Consider the following 10000-nt stretch of genomic DNA (forward strand, 5'->3'; position numbering starts at 1 on the left):
ATAGTAGTAGTAGTAGTAGTAGTATCGGTGTTGTTTTGCGGGTCAGTAAGCATTACAAACTACTTTCGTTTCGAAAGGCTCGTCCGAATTCAGTGGCGAGAATGAACGTTTGTGAATCGCGATTTTCACGTTATTCCTGACACACACACCCAGCTGCCTTCCCCTTCCTCCTACCATGAGCTAAATTTAATGTGGCCATTAATTGACATTATATCGGTCCAAGAAGAAACCGTCGCATAGGTCAACTTATTCAAGTGGAACGCCCTGATATTGTGGGAGATTTTTTTTATAAGTCACAGTGTGAAACAATCTAAAATAAAAGTGAACGTGAAGAAGAATGAAGAAAAAAATTTATTTTCAATTTACAACATTTTAAATAGGTGGGTTTTTAATTGCTTTCCCCAATTTATCTCTTGGTTATGAGTATAAGTATGGCGATCCTAAATCATAACCGTAAAACGAAAGATTCGTGATTTTCGTAGATGACGCGTAATATATATATATATATATATATATATATATATATATATATAATATATATATATATATATATATATATAATATTATATATTATACAAAATTATTGCATAGTCCAGATTTTGAAATCTGTGTCCTATCCGTAACATCATGGAGATATTCTTCACGCAAGTACAGCTGGGTCTGCTGTTTTGGTCAACTTTATTTCCAAGACAATTTTTAAAACAGAGGATTTGATACAGTAAAGTTTAACAAAGCTATTGAGGCTCAGTCCTGTGTTTTTTCTGTGTCTTTGTGGTTGCTGTTTGATTGAACTGTCCTTGGACCAGAACAAATTTTCATGTCTATCTGCCTTTTTTTTTTTTTTTTTTTTTTAGGGGGGGGCCGCATGTCAGGGTCTCCGTTCCAGGTGTTGTTTCCTCTAAACCGGTTATTGGAGTCAGTTTTTCTTTCTGTTTGAAGCAGAATGATTTTTTCCCCTCTCCCTGAAAACATTGTTAATATTGTGAAGCCACGTCGGGGAATTACATTGCAGATTTCACACGGCAGATTCTCCGTGATAACAATTAACAATGACCGGCAACTCTTCTACCATGATTCCGGTTGCCAGCTTCCCTTACTCACTCACCGTAATGATAGTTAGCCTTAAAGGCCACGCCATTGTCTTCTTTTTTAGAGTTTTATAAATAGTTCTTCCGACAGGTCGTTAATTCCATCCGATCGTCACCCACAGGTCGTGATTTTGCGTTCAACTTGCATGTACAGAAGTACACATTGACTAACATAAGACCTAGACTTGTTTCATATAAGCACGCCAGTATGTGTGCCGGATGTGCATGACTACGTGTTCAGAGTTGAATTGTCATGTCACCTGACAATTGCATTGTTAGATTTTTTTTTTTTTACAATGCTGATAAAGAACAAATAATTTTTTGCACTCATCACTCAACCACGGAACTTCTTGCCATCTATGAACCGAAGATGTTCAAACTTTGTCGATGAGTAAAACAACTATGAAAGTCCAGTGAATTTTCTCAGAAGGCTGCTACCGGGGCTTAACTTTGATACAGTGGTTGATACCATAGTTTCGACATGTTGATTTAAGCACTAACTGGAGAATTAAACACCATGAAATTTCATTGAGTGACGACGCCACGTGTATCAGAACCTGTTAATTGTGGGCTGAAAGCGGTCCGTGTTGCCAGTTTGGCAGATTGTGATCTGCAGTCATGGTTTGATAAGAGGTAGAAAGAACCTACCGTAACCGGAGATACAACATGTAGGAGGAATCCCACGGCCCAATTTGGCCCGTGGATAATAACACAGCGCTTCCACACCACCAAACAGGCGTGTTTGTTGACGTTTCAGCTCGCCTTGAGAACCAGCATACCCAGAATGTTTGTGGAGATACACACTTGTACTTACCACTTGAAGGGGCCCGATGATTATTTAGATCGGCAATGAAAGTGCCGTTGGCACATTTAAGTGCACTTGCCCTTGTTGCTAACAAGATAGCTCGGAAACCAAATCGTTACCAGTTTAGTTGGCAGCTAATGCCTAGCAGGCTGCAAAATCCTTTGTATCCAACTACGTAGTAGCCAACTAAATTGGTATTCATAAAAGCTTGCTAACAACCTTGCTAGCTCGTTAGCATTTTCCTGACTTTAGTATCCATTATTGCTTCCATGTGGCCCGCTGGGGAGACCTTACTGAATGAGGTAGTGGATTTGTTTGCAGTAATGTTGTTTGTAGCAGGTATCTAAAGTAATGAGTAACAAACGCCTAAGAAAATCCAACTATTCCTAAGAAGAGAGTCTTTTTTTTTTTTTTTTGACTGATAATTAAATGCGAAGAGTTCAAGGATGGCATCGACGCTTAGCACAAGGACGTTAATACAAACAGGACAGGAAAAGAAGACTGGGATTCATTGCAAGCCCAACATCGAACTAGATTTCCGCATGTCAAGAGAACGATGGAGGACTTAAAGAATGCACTTACGAAAATTGAAAAGCGAATCCAAAGGCCGCTTAATGGAAGCAAAGAAAAGTTAGAAGTTGACAGGAGGCGGCAAACCTCTTAATGAACCCCAAGTTGCTCAGCAAAGGATCCTCGATGTGTGTGAGGAGTAGGGGGAGGGGGAGGAGGAGGAGGAGGTTTTACAGGTATGACGTGAGGGATAGAACCGGCTGCTGGGGAATCAGTCTACAGAGAAGTGACAGATCTGCCACGTAAATCATAGAACAAATCTCTTAAAATTAATACCTCGCAGGTCAGGAATACAAAGGGCGTGGTCCAGACATAAAAGAAATTTTCGGAAACCACAATTAACGATGGTAGCTATCTCTTACAGTGCAGCTGTGCTGCACATAGCGCGAAGCAATTTTTATATACAACAGGATCGCTAATAGACTCACCTCAGCAGACTTGTTTTTTTTTTTTTTTTTTTTTTTTTTTTTTTTTTTTTTTTTTTTTTTTAAGTTCATGTCTAGCATTCCGAAAAAAATGAGTGAGAATCCTGGTCTCGCATGTGACTGCCCAACGGCAAAACTGAACCGAGTGGTCTTTGGTCCATGAATGAACGACAAGCAAAATGATGAGCGGGAAGACACAACAAATGACTTCCGGTCGCAAATTCACGTACGAGTAAATATGTGAATGAGAGAATGAGCAGATAAGTATGAGTAAATCGACTCCAACGAATACCAATTACGTAATAGACTTTGCTTGCGTGATTGCATTGAAGGGGCTCCAGAAAGACCGCATTAATCGAACAAAAAGTAGCATTTTCGTTCAAATACGGCGCTCGCTGAGCAGACGTTCTCACGATCGCTGAAAATGTCAGCGAATTAACGACCGGAAAAGATATGCTTTTTTGTTATCTCAATTCGCCATTATGTAACGCATATACACTGGAATAAAAAGCTGCATATTTATTATCCGTTTCTTTAAAGACAGTCGTAATACGCACCAACCTACATGAAAACGCGATGCCTCCAAGTGACACTTGATCTTCTCCCAGAGGGTGAGATCTTTCGTTATATGTGTACTTGATGGTGTCGATAGGATGCACTGTAGCTTTGACAGATAACGAACGAATAATGTCTATGAAGCCACTTCAACACAAAACGGTTATGAGAGCCGTAATCATAGCAAGCAGGATAATGTCTGAATATCGTGCCTAATCTATGATATCTATGAGTATGTTTGGAGTGATACAAATATATTCAGGAAATTCTATGCGTTTCTCGTCGCCAACAAAGTAAAAGAGTGCTAAAATTCGTTATTGCGTTTGTGATGATACCAAAGTTTTCGAGACGTTTTACATTAATTTTGTTTCAAAGAACAAAAAGGGAAATTCGTTCGAAATACGAACTGCTTACTTAGAAATCACTACTGCAGAATTGTTGTTTTCATTAATAGTATTTAAGTGACATTATGGATTATATATACTGCATTTGTGGAGTTATTTTTACATTTACCTTCCTCATTTTATGACTGTCATTCTCTTCTCTGTTGTGCATAGATTGGTTAAGAATGGTATAACTGTAGAATTTCGTTCAGAGGTACGGACGCAATCAGGCATTCCTTTTCTCCTATTGAGGCGAATTTACATAACTATACAATTACAAAAATGCATTTGTACCTGTCTTCTGTCACAGCCAGACCTGATAAAAGCTGCGAGTCGGATTTACGTTGGATTAAGAGTTAGAACAAAAATTTGTTCGTGAAATAAATATGTGGGAGCCCTAAAGTGATATATAGGACCCCAAAGAGGAGAGAATAAGAAGAAGAGCCGAGATCGTATAATGTAAAATCAAGCCCGCTGATGCAGCCATGCTTTGTAATGCAACTTTTTTAAAGGACCGCTTTATCATTGTTTTTATTACTAACGGATAGGATGCGATGATAGCTACTTATCTTTATGACATTGAACTTTTCGGTGTCAAAACCATTTTTAAATTTCACACCTTATGAATTACCAAATTCATTAAGAGATTGTCAACAGACCATTGACAGGGAAAATAAGAACTTTAAATAAATACATAGCTACTTAATATAGTTGAATAAGTAAAGAAAATGTACAAGTTTCCAAAAAAATTGAACCATTGACGTTTGTGGTCGTAACACTTAAGTTGTTCTACCAGTAAATTAACTAGCTTCAAATATATCTTTAGAAGAGGAAGGCAAAGTTATGCTATTTAAATGATCGTTTAATCAACGGTACGTATCAGCAAAATCTTATAAACGTACCCCGGCTCCATTTACTTGAAGAACTTGCATACCAATTACCACTTGACAGCTGTAATTGTATTCATTTTGACTTGTGCAGACAAGAAAAAGTCTCTGTTCTTAGAATTCATTGCCTCCAAAAATGATGCAGGATTTATGCGAGCTTCAACGCTCGACTTGGAACTGAAGTCGAGTGCGAGCTCCTCAATTGACGGAAGTCAGCACCTGCGTTTGTATGCTCTAGCAACAACACCCTACTCAATGAATATGACGTTGTTGTCTTCATTATTACCAGCCCTACTCTCTCCGTGATGACTGTTGCGTAGATTATCTCAAGATTAGAGTAATGAGAATGGTAGGATGCTTGCTTAAACGCTGATACACATACTCACACAGGCGTAGTGTGTCTCGTAGGGTAATCAGTTGTCCTGGTGCACTTGTTGCAGCAACAGATTGAAGACAGCGCCCCAGTTTCCTGATCCTTTTCTTATCCCCAAGGCTAAAATTATTACAAAAATTGCTACTCTACTGTTCCTTCTTCGGCTCTTTCAGCCTATTAATTATGGGTAACGTCAAGGCACTAGCCTACTTATATGACAATGAAACAGCAGTGTTATATCAAGGCCGACGTTGCTTTATAGTAAAAGAAATCAAATGTTAAAGATAGAAATGAAAGTAAAACGAGAAAATGGCCAAAGAAATCGACTGATTGAGAGATCAGGGCGATGTGCAGCAGCGGGGATTCAGAAAACTGTCTCGTGGGGGGGTGGGGGTGTTTGTGTTGTGCCGTTAGTGCAACTCATTGCGATGCACTGTAAGCATTACTTAAGGTGCTTTGCAGCGCTCCTTGGGTCCCTAGCTGCAGCCCTTTCCCTTCCTTTTACTGTAGCTCCGTGCACAATCTCTCTCCCATCTGACTTTCCACCCTCTTCTAACATTTGCTTCTTAGGACAGCTGTGGGGTTTTCCTTTTGTTTCAACCTTTCACACCTATCTACTGTCATTTTACATTTCAGCACCGAATGCCCTTATATGTCCAAGCGCTTGGCCTTTGGCCTAAATTCTATATTTTATTTCATTCACAAAACTGACTCCTTTCGTTTCGGTGAAAGACCCGAAGGATTGCTGTGGAGTTTCTTCCTCTGCTGGAGAGGAGGTCGTAGTCAGACTGGCACATTTGGTCTAGGATCCTGCAGTGTGATGCTCACCGCTTCAGCTCTCGTCAAAAGACCCATTGTCGGTTCAAAAGGGAAAGGGCGTGAGGCTGGCAACCTCACCCCATAAATGCACTTGCTTTCTAGTGAAGAGAAGTTTAAGGTGGAGAAAAGAAAGAAAAAAAAGCATACACACACACACATACACACACACACACACACACACACACACACACACACATATATATATATATATATATATATATATATAGATATATATTATATATATATATATATATATATATGCGTACGTGTGTGTGTGTGTGTGCACGGGCGGAAGTGTGTATTTATAACCAAGCATGCGCAACTCACAAGCAACATATTCTAAGCAAATCTTCACCCCCTTCATTAGAACATATCCGTTGGCGTTTAGCATTGACCTATTCTTGCCCTCAATTTTCCAGGTTAATCCGGATTATCTTTCAAGTGCACTTACTATTTTTTCCTATCATGTATTGTATTCATTACCTTGGACCAACATACGCCAAATACGCATTTAAGCATCATAGACATTCATGTATCTGTCTACCAGTCTTTGAATGAATGTTTTTATGTAATAAAAACCCGCCTCTTTTGAATCATGCTGTGACATATCATGCATGTAGGCACGATGAATTAGTCATACGAGGAAACGATTTTGAAGGGACAGGTACCAAGCACCTTTATGTCTTAAGGACACGTTTTTTAAAGACGATGTCACATGAAAAACGAGGAACAGAAGGAAGACTTTTTTTTTTTCTTTCTTTTTTCCTTACCAAGTATGGATGTAGCCTCAAAACTACAGAAGGAAGACAAATAATTTTAAATTAGATAACACTAATTTAGTTGCTAACTTAGGTTGAAAACTATGAAAGGAAAATCAGGGCAAAATGACTACCTCTTGCCAGTCAAAAACTTTGTGAAATACGGTTAATATTTAAAGAAAATATGGAACATGCAATAAAATGATTACGATCGGTTAATCAGAAGTGCGCGTAGAAAGAGAAATAATAATGCGTTTCTTTACATTTCTTTTTCGTTCAAGGTCTGTTGATCTTCACACTTGACCTTGTTAATGCTGAATCATGCAGGAAAATATTAGAAAACGGAAAATGCTTTGAGAAGATTCTCGCTTGTCTGGTCGAAAGAAGGACGAGCATTACTCTTTCTTTCTTTTTTTCACATTCGCACTGAGCAATCAGTAACTAGCTTTAAACACGATTAATATTTACGCCGTGATAATTAAGAGCTAGATATTCGATCTAATGTTCCTCTTGACCTTAGCTCGAACGAATACTAATTTCCCACGAAATATTCCACGCATTGCTTCAACTTATCCTACGAACAACTTGGCATTCAAAGCTCGGAGCTGATCTGGCTGAATATCTACGTTGTTCAGTGCAGTGCAACAGGAATTCAACCCGTCTGATCCAGATAGGTCTTGTTGAGCTCCTTGGCCGCTGTGATGTTAATGCTACCGTATTCTGCTCTCGGGAATCTTGATAAGCACATGGGAGTTTTCTCATGTCCAAGAGGCATGCCGCTGCTATCTATGCTAAGGAGACTTTTGGCTCTGCGTAAGGCAGTGGCATTTGTTCCTTTTGATGCGGACGTCTTGTGTATCTGTAGGTACCTGTCTCCAGAGTCTGACCATTTGTATGATGGGCTCGACTTACTTCCGGTATCTGTTAAATTGATCCCCTTAGATTTTGTGAATTGCAATTTACGCCTTATCACGTTTTTGGCCATATATAATATGAATATTATATATTATATATATAGATATATATATATATATATATATATATATATATATATATGTGTGTGTGTGTGTGTGTGTGTGTGTGTGTGTGTGTGTGTGTGTGTGTGTGTGTGTGTGAATTTCCTGTGCAGAAAACTTTGACAGCCTTAACAAATTCATACATCTGTGCATCAGTCTCGCCAGCAGCACGTTGAACCCATATTACCATACTGCACATTCACCTCTATTTTACATGCGTCACTGCTTTTTTTTTTTAAATGAAAGGGTTACCTTTGTAATACAAGTTTTGCTAGATCTAGGTATGCAACTCTTTAAATCTTTTCTTCGCTTCCTCCCCCCTAACACTTCTGAACGATATACTCTTTTCACTAACTTAATGTCCTTCACTCTCTACGCGACTAAACATTTTCAAAATATTCTGATCCTTCCTTTCTCCTACATGAACGCTTGTACCTAGGTCTTCTAGTACATCCATATCTCTCAACAAACTGTTCGTGTGTCTCGTGTACGATGCAAACAGTTTTTCTCAACAACTCCAGCCTCTTTTCTTTCATTCATATTCAGCATCCACAATTGACTTCCATAAATGAGAGTTGGCTCGATCCCCTTGTACGTACATTCCCACCTCGCCTTCCTTAGGCGATCGAAGTTTCCTCAGACTTCGGTCCTGGTGTTTCTTTTCTTATAATATGAGTTGGTATTACCCTCAAGCATAATAGAAGAGTAGGGAGAGAGAGTAAAAACTGCATTAGAATCACTTAAAGGCACTCATTCATAGATTGTTCATTCATTTACTGCCAATACCCAATCATAAGTGCATATTATGTAAGCCATACACGTGCTTCTGTTGATGATATTTAGATTGATTTGCCCGAGTTTACGAATGCCGGTTCTGTTTTTTTCTACAAAAGAACAAGTAATGAGATCCTTCAGTTACAAAAACGATAGTAAACAACCTTATTAAATTCAAGGATTTACAAAACCATTTTTAAATTGAATTCCAGGGTCTTGAGTAAGAAGGAATGAACTGGTCTGTGCGAGTGACTGACTCTGGAAACCATCCAGCATTATCTCTCGGGTACTGTAGCTTGGTAAGGCAGCGATGTACGAAGTTTGCGTGTGTATGTGAACAAGTATTTTAGTTTCTAGTTTCGATATCCGAACCAGATAATTTTTTATCGGCTGCAGTTCACTTGAAAGAGTACTGCACAGTAGAATTGGACCAAAGAATTCTGATCCATGGAAAATAATTCAGGCGAGTTGTCTAGTTTTTAGTGAGGTTCTCAAGTAATGTGCAGCCTCGGGTAATTTATTCTGCTGTAACTGTAAACTGCAATAGGAAAGGCATCACATCTTAATGTGATTCAGAATTATGTAGATCTGTAACTTTTAAGAATACTTTAAAAGAAAAGCGAGATTAGATAAAGTATCCAGGGCAGAATGCTCATTTTCGATTGTACTTGTGTTTGTGTTTAAATACATAATATACATCTTGACTACCTCAGTCTGAGATGTCAGACCGAGTCATTTTTTATATTCATTGCAAATGCTGTAAATGGGGGCAAACCAGAAAACGTTTCCGTTAATGAGTAATTAAATGAAGGTGGGGGAAAAGGAAAGCTGTATATCTCTTATTGGTATGACTTTTATTTCCATTTCGTTACAATGGAAGTAAAAACATTATTTCCTTCAGGGTACATAACTTTCCAAGAAGTAGAGCTCATGTCAAATTCGGACAAATCCAAATACAAGGCACTTAAATAAAAGTTCAGGAGAGAGAGAGAGAGAGAGAGAGAGAGAGAGAGAGAGAGAGAGAGAGAGAGAGAGAGAGAGAGAGAGAGAGAATTTTCTTGCCCGATAAGCTGTTTTTATGTTCTTGCAAATGTGGGTGCAATACCAATAATCCTTCTGAAAAATTTTGACGTGCTTGCACGCTCATCAATAGAATGATTGCGACAAAAGCACCATCCTTAGAGTTCAAAGAGACGGCGAAGGAAGGATTCCTGGAGGAAATTGTATAACGCTAGTAACTGGGAAATCAAAATACACTGTCAGGATTATATATGAAACAGCTGGTGCATGCGATCGTGCAACAACGGCCGGTTGTAAAGAAAATAAAATCGACATAACCTTTTTAAATTATGGACACGTAATGCTGGCAGAAGTAAGTTGTGGGTGTTTGGATGCACTATAAGATTTGACAATCCAATTATATATTTTGCGTTTTATTGCCCATAAATTCTTATAGATGACGTTTCGACAAACAGTACATATTATCATAGCACTGGCAAGCAAATGTAACCATCTTTGAAAATTAAACTAAAGGATTTATTTTTCCA

General features: G+C 38.6%; 1 protein-coding gene across 4 annotated transcripts in view; it reads left to right on the forward strand.

Moving 5' to 3' along the window:
* The window catches only part of LOC135212101 (uncharacterized protein C05D11.1-like), a 120652-nt gene that overhangs the window by 53453 nt on the left and 57199 nt on the right, over positions 1–10000 (forward strand). The gene's annotated exons all lie outside the window — the stretch shown is intronic.

The sequence above is a fragment of the Macrobrachium nipponense genome, chromosome 40, assembly GCF_015104395.2.
Source record: "Macrobrachium nipponense isolate FS-2020 chromosome 40, ASM1510439v2, whole genome shotgun sequence".
NCBI classification, from domain to species: Eukaryota; Metazoa; Arthropoda; class Malacostraca; order Decapoda; family Palaemonidae; genus Macrobrachium; species Macrobrachium nipponense.